Source organism: Apodemus sylvaticus, chromosome 23 (genome assembly GCF_947179515.1).
Source record: "Apodemus sylvaticus chromosome 23, mApoSyl1.1, whole genome shotgun sequence".
Taxonomy (NCBI): domain Eukaryota; kingdom Metazoa; phylum Chordata; class Mammalia; order Rodentia; family Muridae; genus Apodemus; species Apodemus sylvaticus.
In genome coordinates this window covers 18,970,118-18,988,469 of record NC_067494.1, presented here as the reverse complement: position 1 = coordinate 18,988,469, position 18,352 = coordinate 18,970,118, and the positions used below count along the sequence as shown (strand labels likewise).

The 18,352-nt window shown below is 45.9% G+C and overlaps 2 long non-coding RNA genes and 1 pseudogene across 3 annotated transcripts in view; 1 reads left to right on the top strand and 2 right to left on the bottom strand.

The window, feature by feature from the left end:
* Nucleotides 1–18,352, bottom strand: part of LOC127674153 (uncharacterized) — a 424,300-nt gene that overhangs the window by 237,709 nt on the left and 168,239 nt on the right. The gene's annotated exons all lie outside the window — the stretch shown is intronic.
* Nucleotides 1–18,352, top strand: part of LOC127674152 (uncharacterized) — a 433,706-nt gene that overhangs the window by 311,839 nt on the left and 103,515 nt on the right. The gene's annotated exons all lie outside the window — the stretch shown is intronic.
* LOC127674144 (GTPase ERas-like) lies at nucleotides 14,345–15,020 on the bottom strand (annotated as a pseudogene).

Here is an 18,352-nt window from a genome sequence, read left to right as displayed (position 1 = left end):
CACCATCCTTTGGCTGTGTCTGGCAAAGGGATCACAGATTCCAGAGTCAGCTCCAGTCCCGTCCTCACCCTCATGTGGTTATCTAAAGTCCTCTGTTTCTTCATCTCTGAATAATACCTACCTTCACCAGGTTTTGGGAGGATTCAATCAGGGTCCCTGAGGCTTGCCCCCGGAATATGCTCTAAAGAGAGGTGGCCATTAGTTATGCATATTGCTGCAGACTCTGCTTAAAACTTAAGCATTCTGGCTGGAGAGATGGCTCAGCGGTTAAGAGCACCAACTGCTCTTCAGAAGGTCCTGAGTTCAAATCCCAGCAACCACATGGTGGCTCACAACCATCCCTAACAAGATCTGACGCCCTCTTCTGGAGTGTCTGAAGACAGCTACAGTGTACTTACATATAATAAATAAAATCTTAAAAAAAACAAAAAAAAAAAACAAAAAAAGTTAAGCATTCTTGTTTTGATTGACAGGAAATAACCTGGAGCCGAGCATCAGAAGAAAGGGTAGGCATGGCAGCACAGGCCTTTCAAGGAGCACTCAGGATGTAAGGGCGGGACATCAGGGTTACACAAATAAACCCTGTCTCAGAACCTCTCTCAATTACTGCTCTCCCACCCCAAGCCCCAACAAGAGAAACAGATTTTTAGCAGTTTAGCCTTATCAGTGTGGTTTATGTCTAGAGTTAGATGCCTTCTGGATTATTTGGCTTTAAGAGGCATAATAAAGGCTCCCATTTTCACTGCCTTATTGTGTGGATGACAAGATATTTTCAAATATCTTGTCAGGTTGCCATGCCTTTTCTATTTTATTGTTATTTGCAGGCTGTCAGACAGGCAGATCCCAGGCTCCAGAGTCACAGCTCAAAGTGTACACACATCCACACAAAAGGTCCTGCTGGCTCAGCCTGTGTGCTTTGTTAAGGCAACCCTGTCACTTCCATCTAGAGAGTAAGGAGGTCATTATCCAGAGGGGACTGGGGAGCACCAGGAAACAGGACTGTGGGGGGTCGCATTGTCACAGAGGGAGGCAGGGAGAGGAGCCCCCAGCACCCAGCACTCAGCCAGCCTTTGACAAGGAAAGAACTGAAGGGCTGGCCTTATCTCTGTGATTCTAGGAAAGAATGCTCCCCAGAGACTTCAGCCTGCAGGAGTCCCCGCTGGGGCTCAGTAAGGCCACAAACAGCTCTCATGGTCTGGTGGTTCTTTGAAAGTCTTGGGGACAATGTGTATCATGGTCTGGACAGAGATCTGCTGACTAGAGAGAGATGGACAGATCAGAGCTGTGGGCACCAGGCAGGGGCTCTGGAGGCTTGAAGATCTAATCTGTGTCTAGAGGCCCTTTGAAGAGTAACTGGGTCCCCCAAGTTACTAATGTTTACCCCAAGGAGCTGGCAGAACTGGGGCTCACTTCAGGTACTCCAGGTAAATATGGCCACTATTAGAGTGAACACTTCCTAGTTCCTTCCTCAGAAGGGTTACCATGGATCAAACACAGCTTAAACTTGGGTCAAAGTACCAGTAAGGATCTTTATGTTACTTCAACACACATACACACACTACACGCACATTCATACACCACCCACAAACAAATATACCCACACATATTCACACACCACACACATTCACATACCCCCCACACAACCACACAATATACACCCACACATATTCACATACCACACAATAGACACATACTATATACATATATATGTACACACACACACACACACACACACACACATACACACACAATGAGAGAGAGAGAGGCTGGATTTTAAGAATCCTCTGGCATGATTGCTCAGTCAACCTCACACCACACAAACTGAACTGTTCCAGAGAAGCAGCTGAGCAATGTGTCCTGCAGACTCCCAGGCTGGCTTGTAGCTTTGCCAACTGTCCTTCAATTAACTCCACAACTGTGGGGCATAGTTAATGCCCTGGATCCTGCCCTGGCATAAGTGTGTGCCACCGTGATCTACTTTTCTTGTTTGTGTTTCACGTGTTTTTCCTTGTTGTAGAGTTGGGGGTGGGTGGGTCTCACTCTGTAGCCCATGCTGGCCTCAAACCCAACTTCTTTAGTCTCCTATGTGCTGGAATCAGTCACAAACCAACCATCCTATCTGTGTTGGGTTTAATCAGTCTCGCTACGTGGTGCTGACCAGTCTCAGATCTCCAACAATCTCCTGCCTCAGTTTCCTTAAGTCCTGGGGTTACTGTACCCAGCTTTTCTGTACATCAGAAACTGTGGCATTCGAAGCACTCTTGGTACAGGATGAACGGGACCCCCTTCCCCTTCCTCTCCATCTCTGTTCTCCACAGACCGTTCTGCTTTGAGCTCTCTCTGTGGCCCACATGGCCTTGCATTTTTAATTCTGCTTTAGATTCCCAAGATGCCAGGGTGGCCAGCCTGCACTGGTGAGGTCGGCCAGCTGTTGGTTATTGTCCTTAAGACACACTCAGATCTCACCATGGGGAGTAAAGAAAAAGGGACTCCCCTTTTCTTAGAGATACAAGTTCTACAGAAAATTAAGGAGAAAAATAAACCTTCCTGTTAAACTCTGGCATTCTAACTGGCTGGGGTGAACACGGCACTTTGTAATACACACACACACACACACACACACACACACACACACACACACATCCTTACTCAGTGAAAAAGGCCTCAGTTGCTGAGCTCACCTCTCTGTGGTTCCTTTGGACAGCTGTGAAGCGACTCCTTGTGGGCTCTGTGCAGACTCTCCATTTCCTGGAGAGTTCATCTGTGGCAGTGCAGACGCCTCTGCATACACAAGGGGAGCAAACTGTTACTAACATGCCGCCATCAAACCACCCTCTAGGACCAGAACCTGGATCTCTCACCTGAAGGTACAACTCACTGCCTGTGGGACCCTGGGCAAGGGAAACCCTAATCCTTGCATAAGCAAGTCACATGAAGAGGCTGCGCAGATGCCTATGGTTTTTTCTGTTATAATGCTGTCTGCTGCCTGCATGTGCCTGCAGCCTAGGGGGTGTGCCCTATGACCAGCTGACTGGGGGCAGGAAGACTGGGACCTGGTTACTGATGGCTCTGCGCGTTATGCAGGCACCACCCAGAAGTGGGCAGCTGCAGCCTTACAGGGGACAACTCTGAAAGACACTGGTAAGGGGCCATCTCCACAGTGGGAGGAACTTCCGGTAGGACACATTTTGTTAGAAGGGAAAATGGCCAGTTAGCTTCTCAACTAGTCACTGACTCATGAGCTATAGCCACTGGACTAGCCGGAGGGTGAGGGCCTTGGAAAAAGCATGACTGGAGAATTGGTTAGAAAGACATCTGGGGAAGAGAAGTGTGTGGAGGGATCTCTTCAAATGGGCAAAGGACATGAAGATGTTTTGTCCCCTGTAAACGCTCATCAAAGGTTACTTCAGCTGAGGAGGAGTTCAGCAATCAAGCAGACAGCAGTCTGTTCTGTGGATAGTCAGCTGTTTTCTCAGCTGCAGCTGCTGTGGTGTGCCAGAACTGCCAACAGCAGAAACTAGGCGCTGAGCCCCAGATATGGCGCTATTTCCTGGGGTGACCGTGACATGACTATATCGGACCACTTCCCTCGTGGAAAGGACAACACTTTGTCCTTCCTGGAGTAGAGACTTATTCTGGATATGGATCCGCCTTTCCTGCACATAAGGTTTCTCCTGCCAAAAGCATTGTCCGGGCCTATGTCTGGCAGGCAATTCTGGAGTAAATGTTTTCCTTACCAAGCTGAAGGGATTCTGACCTGGAAGAACATGTATTTGGCATTATGCAGCTATACAGTGATACAGTGACAGTGAAGACACTTTCAGTCTGAAGAAGCGTTAATGTGGAAGCAGACCTGACAGCTGTACCTGTCACCATACACACTGTGCGTATGGATGTGTGTGCCCGCCTGTACATGCGTATGGGTTTATACGTGCCCGCCTGTACATGCATATGGGTTTATACGTGCCTGCCTGTACATGCGTATGGGTTTATACGTATCTGCCTGTACATGTATCTGGGTCTATATGTGCCTGCATATATATGCATCTGGTTCCATACGTACGTGCCCACCTCTACTTTTCCTGACAGCTAAACCTTCACTGCATATATGGATCTGTGTGTGTGTATGTGTGTATGTGTGTGTGTCTGTACATACCTGCTCGAAGCATTCAGAGAACAGAAAAGGCTACTTAAAATGGATGCGACTACTTGATTAGATAGAACTTCCCCCACCCCCTAAACATTTTCCTATCTGCGTTGATATGTTCCTATCAGCTCTGCGTAGATTCTTTTGAGACACAGTCTCTCGGTGTACTGTCTCCCAAGTGCTGAGGTTAAAGGTGTGTGCCACCACACCTTCGAGAAAAGATGACACTTAGCAAAGTTATAGCATTGCACACCTATGATCCCAAGTCAGGCACCTGTAGCAGGAATTTCGTGAACTGGCTCTGAACAAGCCCCAACTATACCAAAATCCTGTGTCCAAACAGGGACGGTGGCGGGGGTATTTTAAACCTTAATCAGAATAAATGAAAGGAGCCTCTCCATTGGATGCCACCTGCCCAGCCTGAGTCCTTGTTGTGGCCTGGGTTATAATGATGCCCATTAAAAGGCTTTGATGCTGTAGTTAACTAAATTACCAAAGCACAGAGATACTTGCGATAAAAGGCAAACGGAGAACCTTGCCTTCATTCTGTTCAGAGTCGGGCTTCCCACAGACCCTGCCACTTGGTAGATAGTGCTAACTGATGTAACTGCTATTAAAGAAGACTTGGTGACAGAGTGTGAGCTGGTTGGATGTCTCACACATGCAGTTTTGTTATCGTTGCTTGGCTACAGAAGAATATAGTGGAACCGTGAGAACACACTGTGGTGTGTGCTTCCTTCTCTTTGAGAACGATGGACCCCAGGCCTGGGGAGTGGGGCACACCAGTGTTTGTTCTGTTCCTTGGATTTTCATTTCATTCCACTTGGTTCTCTCCTTGTACCTATTTGTACAACTGCCCCAGCCTCGGCCCCCGGTCCAACCCCGGCCCCTTCTCCAGCTCTGGACACAGCACCATCAGCCACCGTGACTGCCGGTGTAGTTCCTAAGACTTCTTCTTTTTTTTTTTTTTTAATTCGTTATAATTTTTTATTTACATTTCAAATGATTTCCCCTTTTCTAGCTCCCCACTCCCTGAAAGTCCCGTAAGCCCCCTTCTCTCCCCCTGTCCTCCCACCCACCCCTTCCCACTTCCCCGTTCTGGTTTTGCCGAATACTGTTTCACTGAGTCTTTCCAGAACAAGGGGCCACTCCTCATTTCTTCTTGTACCTCATTTGATGTGTGGATTATGTTTTGGGTATTCTAGTTTTCTAGGTTAATATCCACTTATTAGTGAGTGCATACCATGATTCATCTTTTGAGTCTGGGTTACCTCACTTAGTATGATGTTCTCTAGCTCCATCCATTTGCCTAAGAATTTCATGAATACATTGCTTCTAATGGCTGAATAGTACTCCATTGTGTAGATATACCACATTTTTTGCATCCACTCTTCTGTTGAGGGATACCTGGGTTCTTTCCAGCATCTGGCAATTATAAATAGGTCTGCTATGAACATAGTAGAGCATTGTTGGTTGCCGATTTGTCCTCAAGTAATACTACAGGGCAATAGTGTTAAAAACTGCATGGTATTGGTACAGTGACAGGCAGGAGGATCAATGGAACAGGATTGAAGATCCAGAAATAAACCCACACACCTATGGCCACTTCATCCTCGACAATGAGGCTGAAAACATCCAATGGAAAAAGTCTTTCAACAAATGGTGCTGGTTCAACTGGAGGTCAGCATGCAGAAGAATGTGAATTGATCCATCCTTGTCTCCTTGTACTAAGCTCAAATCCAAATGGATCAAGGACTTCCACATAAAGCCAGACACTCTGAAGCTAATAGAAAAGAAAGTGGGGAAGACCCTTGAGGACATCGGTACAGCGAGAAAGTTTTTGAACAGAACACCAATAGCGTATGCTCTAAGATCAAGAATTGACAAATGGGACATCATAAAATTAAAAAGTTTCTGTAAGGCAAAGGACACCATCAAGAGGACAAATCATTCCTAAGACTTCTGCAGGCACCACCAACCCTGAAGAGGCTACAAGGCTGCTGGCTAAGAAGAGGTGCCTGGGGAGAAGGAGGAGAGGGAGAGGAAGGATAAGGAGGAGCTAGAGAGGTAAAGCTCCCTCAGACCGGCGCTGCCCCCAGAGAAGGTCCTGAGCCTGGTCCCTCCTGCGCCCCTCCAGCATGTGGAGAGTACAGTCCTTTGCCATCCTTGGTTTACTGATGTTGAATATGGAGCCCAGGGCTTGTCTGTGCCAGGCAAACACTCTGTCATCTGAGCCACATTCCCAGAACTATGTTTAAAATCAAATTTTCTTCTGAAACAAAAATTTCTATAGGCCAAAAGCCACGAAGGACTGAACGGGCAACATATACCTATAGGGCCCAGAGGCATTATCTAGAATAAACATGTTGATATGAAGAGAGGAAGGAAGGGGCAAAGAGAAGAGAGAAGAGAGGAGAGAAGAGAGAGGGAGAAGAAGAAGAGAAAGAATGAGAATATGAATTTCCAATACCCAGTAATGAAAAAGGAGTTAAATAAAACCCTTCGCAGGCAGGGCAAGCACAGAGCACCTGACCGCACACCAGCACTGGACCTCACCCCAGCACAGGTTGGTCCCTTCTTACTGGGGTCAGGTGGCTTTGCGGCTGTCCCCTCTTCCACTGTGACCTCCTCCACCTTCACTAATGGCGCCCTGCCCTTTATTGGGGGATCACTGGCTACTTTCTTCTCAGGTTTTTTTTTTTTTTCTCAGGCTCTGCCTTCCCTTCTCTCTTTCCAGGGCGGATGTTGCCAGGAGCAGAGGAGTGGGCCTGAGCAGAAGGCGCTTTGCCTGAGCCGGGCAGCAGGGAGGACACTGGCCGGGGAGCACCAGGCAGGTGAGGCATGGACTTGGAATGGAGCCTGGGCCAGAAGACAAGGAAAATAGGCGACTCAGGATTGGCTTCCCAGAGTCCAGAACACCCACGTGTACAAGCGAGCAGACAGTCCGATAGGAGTGTTTTTCTGTTTGTGGTCAATGTGGAAAAGGAGCCATTAAAGAGACCCAGTTCAAAGATCCTTTGGCTAAAAAACCGAAGCTGATTCGCCGGGGTGGACCTTCCCACACACCTCCACCACACTCACCAAATGCCAGCCAGGGGCCGGTGACCTCGCTTTGAGATTAGAAGGAGACAGAGTCCTGAGGGCACTGGGGGAAACATGGAAGGGAAGGTGGTCTCTTTCCCGCTCTTTTTTGTGGCTCTGGCTTCAGAGAAACTCAAGAATTAGAATTTTCATATTAATGACATCCAATGACAAACTACAGACAATCTAGTGTTTTTAAGAACTTAAGACAATTTCTAAACTATGTCAAATATCCACTCCAGTGCAGGACAAGGCCCCGTCTGCTAACAACTGAACAGTGTATAACTGAGTCAACACAGATGACAGGAATAAAGTAGATCTGATGGATGATTTGATTTGTTTTGTCAAAAAGCATTTGAAGGAAGTCAAGGGAAGGGGAAAATGATGTAATTATATTATAATCTCAAAAAATAATTTTTAAACGACAAAAAAGTATAAACTTTTTAAAAGTGCCTTTGTGTTCTATCTGGACATTACCTGGAATTACTTTGCCTTGTCTCTCCTTTTGTTTTATATTTTGTAATTTTTCTTTTTGCCACGCTGAGGATTAAGCCCAAGGCTTCATACAAGCAAGTGCCCTACCACTAAGCCACACTACCAGCCCATTTAAAAGGACCTTTAAGCACGTGTCCTACTTTTCTGTTCTTTAGCAGCTTTCTTCTGCTTTGGAAAATACCATTCACATGTCTGTTATTTCAGAGACACGGTCCCCTTTGGTGGCATTTGTAGATAAGTCCTTACATAAGGGCCCTTTCTCCCCAAGGAAAGGGGCCAGGGTGAGGAAGTGTAGGGCTCTCTTTTCTAGAGAGAGTACCAACAGTGAGCAGGCACCGGGTCTCCCCGATGCCTGCCCAGCACTCAGCCAGAGATCTGTACAAACATGCGAAGACAAGACCAGAGATAGGTTCCGAGGTTCTGACCTCACCAGGGAAGAGTGGGGAGGGATCAGAAGGGAGGGGAGGAAGCCTAGTGCTTGAAGAGTCTAAAGCAGAGGGAGGGAAGGAGGCAGGGAGGGAGGGACAGCTGGAGGAATGGAAGGAGGGGGAGGAGGGAGATGGGAGGACAGAGGATGGAGGGACCAAAGGCCGAAAAGAGAGGGAAAATGAAAAAGATCTGAGACTCTAACCTGTTATGGGCAGCAGGGAGGCTGGCTGGGCACCTCTGGCTATGCCAGTACTAGGGAACAAGGGACCAGCAGATGTCACCCAGCCGGGGCTGCCAGTGAACAGTTGCAATGCCCCCTCTCTCCTTCTCTTCTGAGTTCCTCTAACTGCTTCTCCCAGCTTCCGGAGCAATGTGACCCTAGCTGACCTGCTGAGCTGCAAGTGACTGAGGGCAGAACAGATCTTCCCATGGTGGGGGGCCACCCTCCGCCCCAGCTGACTCCTCAAAGGCGGGTGGGGCTTTGAACGACAGGTGGTAAAAGCTGCAGCCCATGGCTTCTCTGCCGAGTGGGGTTTAGAGAAGCCCTTATGCCTACAACTAGGGAGGAGGGCACACCTTCCTTCCCAAGAGAGATGCTGAGGTACCAAGGTAAGTCCTTTCTTCTTCCCTTAAAAACATTTTCTTATTCGATATATTTTTTATTTACATTCCAAATGATTTCCCCTTTTCTAGCCCCCTCTCCCCGAAAGTCCCATAAGCCCCCTTCTCTCCCCCTGTCCTCCAACCCACCCCTTCCCACTTCCCCGTTCTGGTTTTGCCGAATACTGCTTCACTGCGTCTTTCCAGAACAAGGAGGGAAAACATTTTAAAACACACATTTATTTATTTCCTTATTTGTTTATTCCTCCGTGAGCGCATGCCTGTGTTGGGTGAAAGGACAACTTGGGAAAGTCAGGGTTGGTTTTCTCCTTCTAGCAGGATGGCTCTGGGGATGGAACTGGGATCACTGGGCTTACCATCAAGTCCACCTAGAGTGAGTGTGAGTGTGCATGCATGTGTGTGTCTGTGTCTGTGTGTGCGCGCGTGCATATGTGTGCCTGTGCACGTATGCATGTGTGTGCATTCGTGTGCACGCGCGTTTATAGAGACAGAGTCTCTGGCTGTTCTGGAACTTTCTATGTAGACCAGGATGGCTTTGAACTTACAGAGATCCACCTGCCTGTCTCCCCAGAGTTGCAATTGAGGGTGTGTGCCATGTAAAAACATTCTGATGTGGCTTAAATAAGATCAAGGAGAGCCGACTGGAAACTCAGAAAGAGAACCGCAATGTGAGGCACTTGGGCTACCTTTGCCCATCTGGGTTTCCTGGGTCAGGGCTCAGGGAATGGGCCCTTGACTGTCTTCATCAAGCTGACAGTGAACTGGCAATGGCCATGGGAACCCAAACTGGGGATCTGTCCTTCTCTTTCCAATTCTTCTGTTGCCTTACATCCAGCTGCTGGTCTGGGCATGGCACGCACAGAGGCACTCCCGGGGTTTCCATGCTTATGTGAGTTAATGGGTGGTGACTGCTACCATCATCCCTCCTCGGAACCCTTTCCACACTCACACTGCTGAGTGCACACAAGCGCTCAAGGCAACAGGGACTTTACAGTATCTGGAAAGGAACCAACTGGGCCGCTCAGATTTCCTGATTTTAAAGCTACAGTTGAAGCAGCATGGTACAGGCATGTAGACCAATCAGATAGAATAGAGTCTAGAAACTATAGAGCCTGGGGACACTCAACCAGGGAAGGACAGTCTTCAGCAGCCAGTACCAAGGAAGTGCGATATTTACATGAAAAACTGTTAAACTGGACTCTACCTTTAAACAACAAACATGAACTCAAAATGGATGAGTCTTAAAAGTGTAAAAAGGGTCTAATATCCAGAAAAAGTTTCCTATTATGGGACCTGTTACTAATTTATGGACCCAAAGCACAGGCAACGATACAAAAACTGACACATAAACATCAAACAAAAATTTCTATAGGCCAAAAGCCACGAAGGACTGAACAGGCAACCTATACCTATATGGCACGGAGCCATTATCTAGAATAAACACATTACTCCCACAATGCAACATTTTGTTACTGGACTCAAAAGTGCCCTGAGGTGCTGATGGGGCTCAGTGCAAAAGTACTTGCATATGCAAGGCCCTGAGCTGGATCACGGTGACACACACACATGCAGACATAGAAGCCTGTAGTAAACATCTTTCCAAATGCTTACCAATTGACACAGTCTACAACACATGTGCCATGCCACTGAAATGCAAACCCAAACCGTGAGACAGCACTCATGTTTAGTAAGCTGGGGATTATAAAACCAACACAGAAAATAAAGTGTTGGCATGGAGACACCGGAATCCTTATGCCTGATTGATAGGGATGCAAAATGGTATAGTCACGAGGCAAAACGGTTTGGCAGTTCTTCAGAAACTTATATAGATTTAATGTTATTCTGCAATTCCAGTCTTAACGTGTGCTGTGCCTGTACGTGGATGGAAGTCGTAGGCTCGGCCCTTGCTCAACCGTTTCTCCTCCTTGTATTTTCAGATAGGGTCTCCTGCTGAACCTGGAGTTTGGCATGTCAGCTGGCCAGCCGGCCAACAAGCCAGTGGACCTACCGTCTATACCCCGATGCTAAAGTTACAGCCATGAGGCCAGGCTCACCTTTCATGTTCATGTCTGAATTCCTCACACTTGCACATCAAGCACTTTCCACACTGAGCCATATCCCCAGTCTGTACTCACTGTCTAAAAATTAAATATTCAGTCCATCGATACCATTAACTACTTTCCAGACATTCAATATAGATAATCAGTACCGCTTCCACAGTGTAGGTAGAAGCACCAGTTTTCTGATGGTAGCATGCCAAAAGGAAAACAAAGGCCTAATTCATCAAGGTCTAGAGTTCTGGGAAAATAATTGAGTGCTAAGCTTGCGTTTTGGCTAAGCTTGAGTTTTGAAGTCTGTAATCCACTTCTAGTTAACTGCTTTTGTTAAATGAAGTATGTCAACCGAGAACATGGTTTTTGTGCCTAAAAGCTCACCGTGAGAAAGACTAAGGACTGCACACTCGGATCTGGAACACCCAGACAGCTAATAGGCTTTGCATTACTTTAAACCCATGTCCAAGCAGACTTCTCTGGTGAAAACTTCACAGCAGAAGGAAAGAACAGATGCCTAAAGGTTGTCCTCTAACCTCTACAGGGAGTTACAGCATGTAACCACTCCATACACTTATGCAAGTAAGTGATTTTTTTTTCTGCCAAGACTTATGACTTGTCTAGTTTCAGGTTTTTAGAAACTTTAACAGTCAGATATAGGGGTGGACCTTAGTTCCAATTAAAAGGGGATTAGTTACTCCCATATCATTTGTGCCAGAACTGCACAAGTAGTTCTTTTTTTTTTTTTTACTTTTTTTTATTAGATATATTCTTTATTTACATTTCAAATGTCCCCTTTCTTGGTTCCCTGTCCCCAAAACTCTCATAATCCATCTCCCCTCTCCCTGTTCCCCAATCAGCCCTCTCCTGCTTCCCTGTTCCAGCATTCCCCCACACTGCAGCATCAAGGCTTTCCAGGACCAAGGGCCTCTCCTCCCTTTGATGTCCAACAAGGCCAAGTGAATGATTTTTTTAAAGAAATAAAGGATGAACTAGATTCCTTTGAGGTTCAAGGTTCTTGTTTAATAGATATTCATTTTATTTGATTTTTCAAAACCTGAAATGCCACAATAAATTATCATAAGTGGAAAGATCCAAATGGAAATTTGGGCATTTCCTAAACATAGAAAAAGTTCCAAGGAGAAATATAGATTGTAAAGTTGCCAACCTTACTACTATACCAAAGAATTTTGCAGTAATGTTTTATAACTAATCAGTTAGTGAATTTTTGTTTTTAGTGTCTGTACACCAACTACACAAGTTTGTAGATAACCTGAGTTCCATGAGACCCTGTCTCTAAAATTTATCAGCCTAGCCCATGAAGTGACCACAAATATTAACAAAACCTAATAATTTTTCTTAGAATATGATACACCTCAAGATTGACCTTATGAGAATAATCCTATAATTTACAAAAGGCCATCAGGGCTGGTGGTACACGCCTTTAATCCCAGCACTTGGGAGGCAGAGGCAGGCAGATTTCTGAGTTCGAGGCCAGCCTGGTCTACAGAGTGAGTTCCAGGACAGCCAGGGCTACACAGAGAAACCCTGTCTCGAAAAAAAAACAAAACATAAAAGGTCACCAGGCTAGGAAAATGACTCAGTGGTAGAGCACACACCTAACATGTTCTAGGCCCTAGATTCACTCCCCAGCATAGAAATGTGTGTGTGTCAATCTCTCTCCACACACTTAGAGACAAAATCTATAGGGGTTAGCATAAACACTCGAGAAACAGTGATTCACTAAGACCTGTCATCTGTATGTTAGACATGCACTAGGGTTAGCTAGAGTAGCAGAACTTTTTAAATGAATCTATGTGTCAGTATGTACAGTCATGTATATATGTATGTATACATATATTCCCATATATATGGAATATATATTTTTTATTTATATATATTTTTATATATAGTAATTTATTAGAATGGCTTACAGGCTGTGGTCTGCCTAGTTCAGCAATGACTGGCTATGAACAGAAAGTCCCAGAATCCAGAACTTGGTCAGTCCACAAGGCTGGATGTCTCAGCTGGTCTTCAGTAGATGCTGGAATCCTGAAAGAGTGGGCTGTAATGCCAGGGAAGGAACGGGCTTGCCAGCAAAGCAAAGAAAGCAGGCAACGAGCAAAAGCTTCCCTCTTCCGAGTCCTTATCAAGGCTCAGAAGAAGGTATGACCCGATTTAAAGGCATGTGTTTTCCTACCTCAAGATTTGGGTTACAAGTGGATCTTCCTACGTCAAACTAAGCAGTTCCTCAGTGCTGTGCCCTCTGTTTTTAATTTAAGTCCAGATGTAGTCAAGTTGACAACCAAGACTAGCTATCACAAGAGGGTTAGAAAACAAAACAAACATGTCTGCTTTTGAAACTCAAAATCAGCACTGGAGAGATGGCTCAGAGGTTAAGAGCACTGACTGCTCTTCCAGAGGTCCTGAGTTCAATTCCCAGCAACCACATGGTGGCTCACAGCCATCTGTAATGAGATCTGATGCCCTCTCCTGGTGTGTCTGAAGACAGCAACAGTGTACTCATACATAAAAATAAATAAATCTTTAAAAAAAAGAAAGAAAGAAAGAAACTCAAAATCTAGCTTGCAGGGATGAGTGTAACTCCTAGAACAAAGGGTGGGAGAGAAGCAGGACTGCCTGAGCATGCACTGCTGGCTGAGGCAGCAAGAACTAGCTGGAGGAAGGAAGGTTAAAGTCTACACAACCCGCCATTACAGCTACTTAATTCTGGGTCGGGGAAAACCAGCTCCCAGATCTAGGTCACGGTGGTAGGAGACACATGCATTTGCAGAAGGGTGCACAAGAAGTGAAAGTGTGTGGTAAGGTCTCGGGCCACACGCTTTATTGTTATGACATCTCTGAGCACTGCGGTATGTTCCATCACCTCTGTTCTAGAGAAGCACAGTGTATCCTGCCTCAGGCACACTTCCATGACCTCAAAGCCAGCCTGACCTAAACAGCAAATAGTAGGTTAGCCAGGGAAGGAAACAAACCAGGGGTGTGCTTCAGTTTATGTTTTTTCTTAAATTAAGACAAATTTTCAATGTAAGTTAAAATGTGGACAACTTCCCCAATTAATTCATAATCCATTGGTATTACTTAAAGAAGAAATAAAACACTAAAAACAAGCAAAGAAAAACTCCATGAACCATGGGAATAAATATAAAAGTGTGGAAAAGTCATCTTAACAGAATAATCAGAAAATTATGAACTCATCTATAGCCTTGAAAATAGTTAAAGGTGAAAATTTCTGAACATAAAGGGCATACATAGCCAGGTGGTGGTGTCACACATCTTTTTTTTTTTTTTTTTTAGCTTTGAATGCTGAGAACGTTTATTTAATTTTGCATAGAGTTTCACAGAACACAGCCAACAAGGGACACTCCTCACCAAATGACAATAAAAAAAATGTCCGTGGAAACTTACTTGGTGGGTGGGTGGGTGGGTGGGGAAATCTTATGACAAGAGAACTGTCACCTTGACAGGAGACAAGGGTCAATTGACTTAACTAAGATCGTCAGGCTACAGAGCAGCCATAGCTACAGATGGTTTTGTAGCGTCTAATCTTCCTGCTTGACACAGCCCCAGCCTCCTGGGCCTCTGAATCTCACGGTCACGAGGGCAAAGGCTTCCCACACTTAGCTGCCTCTTGGCTGAGGTCTTCACTAAGGGGACTCATAGCTTGGGAGCAAGGACTGCAGTGGCTGCGGCACCATGAGCATCTCCAGCAGTGCTCACCAGGTCTAGCACCAGAGGCTGCGGTGAGGCTTCCACTTGGACCATATCTGCTGCAGCTGGTCTAGTGACGAGGGGTCATCAAGAGCAAAGACGCCCAGCAGGCCATCACCCACTGCCAAGCACGGTCCTGCAGAGCCCGCCCGGTATCCTGGCCAGCTGTATCCAGCACATTTAGAATGTAGCCTCCGCCGTCGTCCAGGGCTGCTTCTTTCCAGTAGGAATCCTGGATAGTGGGCTCGTGGTCTTTGAGGAAGCAGTGGTGAGTCATCGGGATCGTGATAGCTTTTTCACCAACACCGCTTTCACCCACAACCACCTCCACCTTGAACTCCAGTAGCTGCCTGACAGCATCTATCTCTGCATTGTGCCCAAGCCTCATGGCTTTCCTCTGGGGAGCTGGTGCATTGCAGGCTGGAGCTCAGGTCCAAGATGCTGAACTTGGTCAGCAACTCCATTCCCCAGCACCTCAAGGAAGTGGTGTAAACAGCCACTTTAAGAGTGTTTAAGAGTGCGCTGGGAATGGGAAATCAGGTGAGACTGGCTGTGTTCCCAGGAGTAGCAGTCTGCTGAGGAGCAGCAGGCTGATCTGCAGTGTCACACATCTTTAGTTCTTTAGTTCTCAAGAGGCAGAGACAGAGGGATCTCTGTGAATTCAAGGCCTGCCTGGTCTACAGAGCAAGTTCTAGGACAGCCAGGGCTACACAGAGAAATACTGTCTTGAATAAACGACCAAACAAACAAACCAAAAAACTGGAATAATGTGCAAGCCATTTCTCAACATTGTTTTGTTACATACACGATCACCAGGGAAATGTGATTATTATCTGTTTTGTGGATGAAACATTTTCAGGATTGAAAGCAGGGTTAAAAAACTAATTGTAAACCCACTCAAAGCTATAATGCCCGAACTTAGGAGGCAGAGGCAGAGGCAGAGTGATCTCTGAATTTGAGGCCAGCCTGGTCTACATAGTGAGTTCCAGGACAGTCAGAGCTGACAGTGAGACCCTGTTTAAAAAAAACAAAAACAAAAACAAAAACCAAAAACCTCAATAATAAAATTTGTTGTGTTAGTATCTGGCTCATCAATATTTTAATTCCACTGAAGACTTTTTTTTTTAAATTTCAACCTTTTTTGTACTGTGTGTACAGTGATTCATTTTTGAGACTTTTCTTGTATTGCATTCTAGCCTGGAACTCACTGTGGAGACCAACATGGCTCTGAGTGCCACGCCTGCCACACCTTCTTAGTACTAGAGATTGAACCCAGGATTTTGTATACGCTAGGTACACACCCAGCCAACTGAATTCTCCCACCAGCCAGTGTTACTGTTCTCTTAATACACAAAAGAAAAGTGTGACTTTGCAGTATGTCTTCCTGCTGCGATGGAAAAGTATCCCAGGACTACAGTGCCCAGGAACCACAGGGCTCTGAGAGGAAGCATCTTCAGCAAGAGGTGCCTCAGCTCCCAGGGAGGGTATCCCCAGTGGAGCTCAGAGCTCAGCTCCTTCCTTGATTCTTGGTTTCTTCCAGTGAGAAAGTCATGCTAGCTAGGCGGCAAATCTCATAAAAGAGATTTGTTGGGGAGACAGATCCAGGAGGAAAAGGGATGAATCCAGCATGAGTGGCTGCCTCTGCTCCCCTGAGTGGACAACAGGGAACTGGACAAAGGACGAGGCTTAGATAGGGTTTCTTAGGAGGCTGAACTTTTCAGGGCAGAGATCTCCAGAGTGAGGGATTGGTGGGACGTCCTGTTCAATGATTGGTGGGGCTTGTGGGAAGCTCAGGGATTGATGGGTTTTTTCACCCCCTCTTCCCTGCATCGGGTCCTTGGGTTAGAATGGAAAGACCATCCTGGCTGGCTGAGGCTCTGTGGCTGAGCTGCTTAGGGAGGTTAGAGAGGAGGCACTGCCACCTTGGACAGCCAGCCGCTGCAGTGGGACCTCAAGACTAAAAAGGAGTTGTTGCTTTTTTAACCAGTGCCCCCAATCTGACAGCTTCCCCAGCAAGCCAAATTCTGTGCATTTGTTCCCACTCAGGAAGAGATCACGGAAGTGGTGCATGGATCACCTCGTTGGCTGCAAGACGAAATGCTCATCGTTGGAAAACAAGTCCGTTCACATGCCTAATATTTGTCCTACTTAATTTCGGTCGTTTATGATTTACTTACAGGAATCCAGCTGGCAACTGTCTGGCACATACACTGAAAAACTGAAGCAAAACCTTAAAGTCGCCGGGAGAAACATAATTTAGTTCCCATGTGTCTTGGATCTAAATTAAGACCGGCTCATTGCCTACTGGTGGCATGGTATGCTTCATAATCCAAGTTTGGTGACTCATGTCTGTGATTCCAGCACTGCAAAAGCTGAGGCAGGAGGATCGAGTGAAAGTTCTACTTATGCTACACAACAAGACTCTGTATCAACATACATGTACACATAGACACAAGGGGAGGGGACTACTATCAAAGTCAATAGTGACGAGATACTAATCAATTAGTAAATATACACAGTATTGGGGAAGTCTGATAATAACAAACGCATATATTATCCGTGTGGAATAATGGCTCAGTCACTTGAAGGTGCTTGTATTAGGTAGATATATATTTTCTTCACATAGTGGTTTTGTACCCTAAGCCATCTTGTGATCCATCATCTCACAGAGTCCATGGACAGGGTTAAAAAGTCCATGCCATGTTATCAGTGTTTGTGTTGACAAAGTTGCATCCTGGGTAACAAGCTGAAATTTGTGACGTGTCTTAATTATGATTCTAGGCAGAGATACACGGAAATATTAGCAATATTTGTGACGCTAAAAAGTAGAAGACAATCTTTTTAGATATAGCCCAGGCTAGTCTCTAGTTTGTAGTTGAAGCTGACCTTGAAGGTATACTTCAATCTTCACCTTCAGAGCACTGGGAATAATAGTTTTATGTGGCGGGGATTCAGACCCAAAGTGTCACACACAGTAGGGCAGCACCCTACCAAGCAAGCCACATTCCAGCCCCAAAGTCAAAATGTATTTGGGTTTGGGGGCAAGGGTTTTTTTGAGTTTTTTTTTTTTGTTTTTTCCTGAGACAGGGTTTCTCTGTGTAGTCCTGGGCTGTCCTGGAACTCACTCTGTAGACCAGGCTGGCCTTGAACTCATAAATCTGCCCGCCTCCGCCTCCCCAGTGCTGGGATTACAGGTGTGCAACACCACGCCTGGATTTTTTTTTTCTAAGAATATTTCTTTGTTTAGTACTGGCTGTTTTGGAACTCACTCTATAGACCAGGCTGGCCTGGAACTCAGATCTGCTTGCTTCTGCAAGTGTCTCAAATCTGGGATCAAAGGTGTGCACGAACACTGCCTGGACCCAGATGTTTTAATAAATAAATAATCACTGTATTTACAGTTCTACATCAGAATTATTTATAATGCATTATTTCATTGTGCACACATGCAATTCCGGCCCTTAAGAGGCTGAAGAAGGAAGATCATGAGTTTAGTACTAGCCTATGTTACATACTGAGGTCCCTGTATCAAAAAGCAAAAGAAAGTGCTGGAGAAATGGCTCAGTGGTTAAGAGCACTGACTGCTCCCCCAAAGGTCCTGAGTTCAAATCCCAGCACCCACATGGTAGCTCACAACACACCCTCTTCTGGTGTGTCTGAAGACAACTACAGTGTACTTACATATAATAAATAAACAAATCTTTTTGTGTTTGTTTTTTTGAGACAGGGTTTTGCTGTGTAGCCCTGGCTGTCCTGGAACTCACTCTATAGACCAGACTGGCCTCGAACTCAGAAA